The following is a 7003-nucleotide window of genomic DNA, read 5'->3' as shown; positions in this document are numbered from 1 at the left end:
CCGCCTCCTCCCCTGCAGAGAAGAGGTGGGGCTAAGGAGGTGGGAGGGGTCAATGGAGGAAGGGGTGGGGTTAAGGAGGTGGGTGGGGCCAGTGGAGTTGGGGGTCATGGGTTATGAGGCAAAAATGAGGTGGGGTGAACAAGGAGGTGGGCCTGTGGGGATTGGCATATGGCGAGGAACCAGTTGGGTGCCATTTTGGTATGACCCACCAAAATGAGCCCTGGCTCTATTTTCCTCTCTCCCCCCCAAAATCTAGCCTCATCCACCCCGGGCAGTCAGGAAATAGTCTTGGGAATACCGGGGTGGGAGGTCCCCCCAATTCCCCATCATGCACCCCCCCATACGGGCCCCAAGCTCCCCCTGCCCCTCCCGTCCCTCCTGCCCTACAACTTCACCCTCCCACCACTGGCCCCCTCATCCCGCTTCATCCCAGCCTACCGCCCCACCCCCTCCCTTCCTCCCACCCATCATCTCAACCCCTTCCCCAAAGCGCTCACCTGGCATTTTCTAACCCGAGGGCAAGAGAAGACGAAAGAGACAGGAGGAGTACAGTGTGGGGGAGAGGTTCCCCCATCCACCCCACATTTCCCTCCCCACCAACACCAAAGAGCTGAAGAACCTGGATGTGCAGATCTCAAAGCACTTTCCCAAGGGGGCCGGGTCATCCTCTCCCACTTCACAGATGGGGAAACTAAGGTACGGCGCAAGGTCACCCAATGGTAGCTCGGAATTGAACCCAGGAGTCCTGGCCTCTAGTCCAGTGCTCTACCCCTTAGGACTCACCCCCACAACACAGCCTGGACCAAGCCACCTCGGCCCCCGCTGGTGCCTCTCGCCATTTGTTCTGCTTTGATAAGTGAAAAACCATCCCCTGTCGACCGGGGTGATTCCGTTCAACCGGACTTTCCGGTTCAGGCCCAGAAATAAATAGCCGATATCGGATTATACAGTATGACAGGTGATGGATGGAGCAGGGTGGTGAATTCCCCCCCCCCCCCCCCCGAACCGGTGGTTGGCCAAAAATGCCGCGTTTGTTGAAATGAAAAGATTTCGACCGACCTGTCCGTTTCGATAACACTTCATGGAGGGAAGAAACCACGACGCGGTTTTGAGACGGCGGGAAAACGTTCCAAAACAAAATCCATGGGGTGCCTTTAAACCCGCTCAAAAAGCTCGCCCGCCAAGCAGGGTATTTTGATTTTATCGGGGAAAAGCCCCCAACATTTCAATCCACCCAAAGTGATTTTTTTTCACAATTTCGTTCAGTGGGAAATTGTGAACATTGTGGTTTTCCTGCCGTTTTTTCACATTTGTTTTTTAATGAAGCAATTTCCCATAAACGGAAAATCCAATTCCCATCCATTGCTCTGTATGATTGACTATAGCATAGAATATTAAAAGGTTTAATCTATTTCTGTATGTATACATACACTAAGTACTAGATTATTTAAGATTATTGCTCTATCAGGTAATTTTTCCACCAGATCTAGCACCAGGCTGGCACTCAGGAAACTTGGGTTCAAACCCCTTATCCACCCCAGACTCCCTGTATGACCGTGGTCAACTCACTTAACCGCTCCGTGTCTCAGTTTCCCTTCTTGCTAATAATCACAGTTCACTACCTGATAGGGGTATTGCGAGCGTAAATGTGGGAAAGGTTGTGAGGTGCTCAGGTCTCACGGTAATAGCTGTTTCGATATGTACCATTGGTTGACCCGGATACCCCACCGTTGATGGGAATTGTGGTACCCAAGAATCTCCTGAGAGCTCAATCAATTTTACACCCCAGGTGAAATATCTTGAAGCCCAACTGGTGCCATGGCTGGGCAGAAAGGATTCACCTTTATGGGGCCTGGGGTTATTAACCACGAAACGACCCCAATGTGAGAAGAACATAAGATACTGGGTCAGAGCAAAGGTCCATCTAGCCCAGTGTCCTGTCTACTGGCAGCGGCCGGTGCCAGGTGCCCCAGAAACAGACAGATCATGATGCTCATTCTCTTGCCCTGCCTTTCTTGTTCTCCTCTTCGCTGGAATTCCCACCCGAAACAATTGGATCTTTTGCCAAGGAGGGGAAGAAGGACCTGTCTTTGGGGAGGAGGAGAAAAGAGATGGGGAGAGGTTCAAAGAAGGGAAAATTATGGAAAAAATAGAGATGATGGAAGTGGAAACTCTCAGGGTGAAGGGAAGGGGCAGGATTTGGGGCACGAAGGGAAAGACGGGTGGAAAACACATCATCCAGGTGGCAATTTGGAAAAATTGAAGAAAATCTTCATTTTGGGTGGACGTGAAAATGAATTGTTTCAAACCTTTCGATGAGTCGAAAAGTCAAAAGAAGTTGAGTTCGGGTGGCACAAGACGGTGCAGTTTTTGGACACAATTGAAAGGTCTGGCATCAGTTGTGACCATTTGCATCCAATCGGGCCTGTTCATTGGTGATTGGAATGGAACTAAGGGGACAGGGAGAGAAAAAGTCGTTCAAAACCGAAACGCCAAAATGCTGGGACCCGGTGGGAGAAAATGCCACGATTTCCCTTGGATTGTTTTTGAGGTGGGAGGTTGACAAAAGGTATCTGGAGACACTGCCACAAATTCGCAGATTGGTTTTGTGTCCGTGGTTTTCATAGAGCACCAGCTCTGTGCAGACTGGACCAGTGGCTCTATCCCGGGTCAGGGGAAAGACAGGGGAAGGCGGGATGGGACAAGGACCTGGGTTGGGCTGGAAACCGGTCAATATCCATGCTGGGCGTGATGTGATGCATGGGAGAATTATGGATGAGTACCCGAGATTGTGAGGCAGCAGGGAGCGGGGCGGATTGACCTGGGGGTGTCGCAGGGCGTTCTACTGGGACTGTCAGCACTGGGGATGGGAGAGCAGGGGGTGACATGAGGGATGATACATGAGCCCGTAATCTGAGCCCAGGAGGGGCTGGGGCCAGGTGACACCTTTGCCTGGGAAACTGGACAAAGGCTGGAGGAGGACCCGGGGGGAGACGGCTGGAAGGGGTTTCAGTTTGGAGCAGTCTGGGGAAATGGACGGAGCCCCAGGGCTAGGGTCTAAGCTCCCTGCCCCCCAGAGGGACCTGACTGAGGGGTCCTGGTTGTACCTACAAGCTCTGTTTGGGACTGTGTTCCTGTCGGCTAATAAACCCATTTTACTGGCTGGCTGAGAGTCACAGGGAATAGCAGGAAGAGGGGGGTGCAGGGCCCTGACTCCCCCACACTCCATGACAACTGGTCGCAGTGGTGGGATCTACTGCACCCTGTGGGCGGCACTTCCTGCAGTAAGTGACTGGGGAGCAGTAAAACGAAGGGGGATTGACAGGAACCAGGGGTGCTGAAGATTCAGAGAGGAGCAGTTTTGGGGGGCAGAGGAGCTGTGCTTAACCCCTGGGAGTATGAGACCAGCAAGAAGGACTGTCGCAGTAACGGGGTCCCCCTCGGGACTGCAGCAAGTGGTCCCAGGGGTGGAGGAGTCTGCGGCTAGATCCTGGGAGAGAGGTGGTGACCTGGAGAAGGGCTGGCACACTAGGGGTTCTCCCTGGAGACCGTGGGGAGCTGCGAGCAGACAGGCCTGTGAGTGACCAGATGGAAGATGTATAATAAGTGCCTTAAGAGTGACCTGGTGGAGCTGTGCAGGCAGAGGGGGCCGCGCATTGGGTGGCTCACCAAAGAACAGCTGATTGCCCAGCTGGAGGAGGAGGATCGCTCGGATGAACCGATCCCTGCCTCTGAGGGAAGCAGCCCGGCAGATGCAGCGCGGGCACCAGGATCTGTCCCAGCTGGGAGCAGTCAGAAGGCTGCAGAGGGCATCCTATGCCTAGGGGAGGGGCTGGGAGGAACCCCGTGAATATGGAGGACACTGTGACCCCTGCAACCACCCCTGGAGCTGAGGCGGCTGGAATGGGAGAGAGAGCTATAACTGAAAGAGTGGGAAGATCAGGAGAAGGTGCGGGAGGATGGCGAGGAACAGGGTCAGCATGAGCTGGAGCTGGCCAGGCTGAGGAGCAGCGGGGCCCCGGCTGCGGTGAGTGAGGGGGGACCCAGGACTGCGTGGAGATTTGATAAGTGCTTCCTGGCCCAGCGTGAGGAAGGGGAGGACATAGATGACTTCCTGAATGCCTTTGAGAAGGTCTGCGATCTGCACAGGGTTGACCCGGCAGACAGGCTCCGGTTTCTCACCCCCTTACTGGACCCCAAAGCCGTGGCGATGTACAGACGAATGGAAGGGGCGGAGGCAGAGGCCCACGAACTATTCAAAAAGGCCCTGCTCCACGAGTTTGGGCTGACTCCCAAGATGTACTGGGAAAGGTTCCAGAGTCAACATAAAACCCCTGAGGTCACATATCTAGAACCGATCCTCCGAATGCAGGGATATGCCCACAAGTGGTCAGATGAGGCCCAGACGAAGAGGGACCTGCTTAACCTGATCGTACTGGAGCAACTGTATGAATAGTGCCCATCCGACCTGAGGCTATGGTTGGTGGACAAAAGCCAGAGAACCCGCAATGCGCAGGGCAGCTTGCCGACGAGTTTGTGAAGAGCTGGTCAGGGGGTGGCAGGGAGGAGTCCCAAAGGAACAGGCCCACCACTGCCACGATGCCAAGAGAGAGTCATCCTGGGACCTCCCAATGGGGAATATGGAAAACTCCCTCCCAAGGGGAACATCCGGCGTCAGGACCAACCGACCGGCTTGAGGGGACCAACGAGACATGAGCTGCTATTACTGTGGCCAGAGAGGCCACATACAGACCCAGTGCCCCAAGCTCAAGGACAGACTGAGCAGACCAAACCCACACAGAGTTAACTGGGCAGGGACCCAGCTGGAGGAGGGGCAGGCTTCCCCAGCAAGGGGGGCTGACAGCTTACCACCTGCTCAAGAGGGAGGAGTTTCCCAGACCAGCTCCTCTTGGGGGCTGGATGCTCCGGACTCAGGGTGCTCGGTTTACGGGAGGGGGGGGAGCGGCGCGGGGTTGTCCCTCCAGAGAGAGTGCCTTGTTCCCCTGGCAGTGGATGGGAGGAAGCTCAATGGATACTGGGATACAGGCACGGAGGTGACGCTGGCCCGGCCCGAGGTGGTGGCCCCAGATCGGGTGGTGCCCAACACCTACCTGACCCTGACAGGGGTGGGCGGGACCCCATTTAAGGTGCCCGTGGCAAGGGTACACCTGAAATGGGGGGCCAAGGAGGGCCCCAAGGACGTGGGGGTGCACGACCCTTTGCCCACTGAGGTTTTCATGGGGGGGACCTAGAGGACTGGCCAAGCAACCCCCAGACTGCCCTGGTTGTGACCCGTAGCCAGAGCCGGCGAGGGGCACTGTGCCCTGACCTTGGGGAGGGTACCACACCGGAGGCACAGGACCCCCCTGGTGGGGAGGGAGCGCCGAGGGGCAAGGCTCAGAGAGGCTGAGGCCTCAGACCTGGCCACTGTGGGGGAACCGGGCCCCATCCCTTCCAGGCCAAGTTGAGGGAAGATCCCTCCTTACGGAAGCTCAGGGACCTGGCCGACCTCAGTGTGGGACGGACCATGAGGAGAGGCTGCCAGGAGAGGTTCCTGTGGGAGAAGGGGTTCCTGTACCAAGAATGGGCTCCCACAAGGGAAGTAGAGTCCTGTGGGGTCAGGAGGCAGCTGCTGGTCCCCCAGAAGTATCGCCGCAAGCTCCTGTACCTGGCCCATGACATCCCCCTCGCAGGGCACCAGGGAATCCGGCGCACCCGGCAGAGGTTGCTACAGAACTTTTACTGGCCTGGGGTCTTTGCCACGGTCCGGCAGTATTGCTGATCCTGTGACCCCTGTCAGAGGGTGGGGAAGGCCCGGGACAAGGGGAAAGCAACTTTGAGACCTTTGCCCATGTAAGCAGTGTCAGGATGGGCTCCACCCTGACATCTGGTGGTGAGGTGTGGCAAGTTGTGGAAAGGAACTTCGGGGGCCGATCTCATTTGCATAGGCACACCCACCCCGCCTAGAATGAGGCCATAGCTGCCCAAATGGTCACTTTGGCTGCTGTGGGATCCCCAGTGTCTCTGTTATTGGGGCAGGAAGAATAAATTGTTATTACCCTGATTATGGGAACTGTGCTTGAAACTGTACTTGGCCTTTTGTTATGATGGAGGGACTCACCATCAACTAAGTAGCACTCGCTAGGCAAGGGTCATGGGTTCCAAAACTCTGTGCATGGAGAGAGGCTGAAGGCAAGCATTAATACTTGGTGGTAGGGGCCCCCGCATGAGGGCCTTACATGCTAATTGCACTTCCTCTTCTCTCCACTGTGGAATATCAGCGCTAATTTTGATTCCGTTAGGAGTCTAGTTACAGGCTGCTGAGCTCACTAATGGTGCAGGAGCACTGAGGCTCCCCTACTACAAGCTGAATTCACCTAAGAGCTGAAATCACTGAGTGCTGTGTTAAGTAGTGGGGGAGCCTGAAGATATATTGTGGAGCAGTTTGCCGGATGGCTGGAGTGCCTTGTGGACAGGCCAGTAGAGCAGCTCGTAGGACGGCGGGAGCTGCTGGTGGGCTGCGGAGCTGAGCGAAGGAGTTCGTGGGGTGGCTGGCGGAGCGGAGCGAAGGCCTATGGAGCTGTGGGGTGGTCAGCTTCAGATCATGTAAGGTGCCTCTTACCCCCATCCCATCTCCACCCAGATTGGGAGGTAAAGCTCCGCAGATAAACTTTCGAACTCTGGGGCTGCCCTGACCAGGGACAGAGACTTTTGGGTCATTGGACTTTTGGGACTTTGGGTGATTTGCGGTTGCTGGACTCAAGAACCAAAGGGAAAGGACACGCCCCAATTTGCTTGGGGTGGGTCTTTTGCTCATGGGTTGTGTTATGAATCCTGTTGGTGGTGTTTCCCCAACATAATGTCACATTGTTTCTCTCTGTTATTAAAAGGCTTTTTGCTACACTCAGACTATGTGCTTGGGAGAGGGGAAGTATTGCCTCTTGGAGGCGCACAGAGGGGGTGGTATATATTTGTCCCAGGTCACTCGGTGGAGGCTCGAGCC

The 7003-nt window shown here is 55.6% G+C and overlaps 1 protein-coding gene across 2 annotated transcripts in view; it reads right to left on the bottom strand.

The window, feature by feature from the left end:
- The window catches only part of THTPA (thiamine triphosphatase), a 46395-nt gene that overhangs the window by 32446 nt on the left and 6946 nt on the right, over positions 1–7003 (bottom strand). The gene's annotated exons all lie outside the window — the stretch shown is intronic.

This window comes from Caretta caretta, chromosome 13 (assembly GCF_965140235.1).
Source record: "Caretta caretta isolate rCarCar2 chromosome 13, rCarCar1.hap1, whole genome shotgun sequence".
NCBI classification, from domain to species: domain Eukaryota; kingdom Metazoa; phylum Chordata; order Testudines; family Cheloniidae; genus Caretta; species Caretta caretta.
Note: the sequence above shows the minus strand (reverse complement) of the source record. Positions and strands in the feature narration are given on the sequence as shown.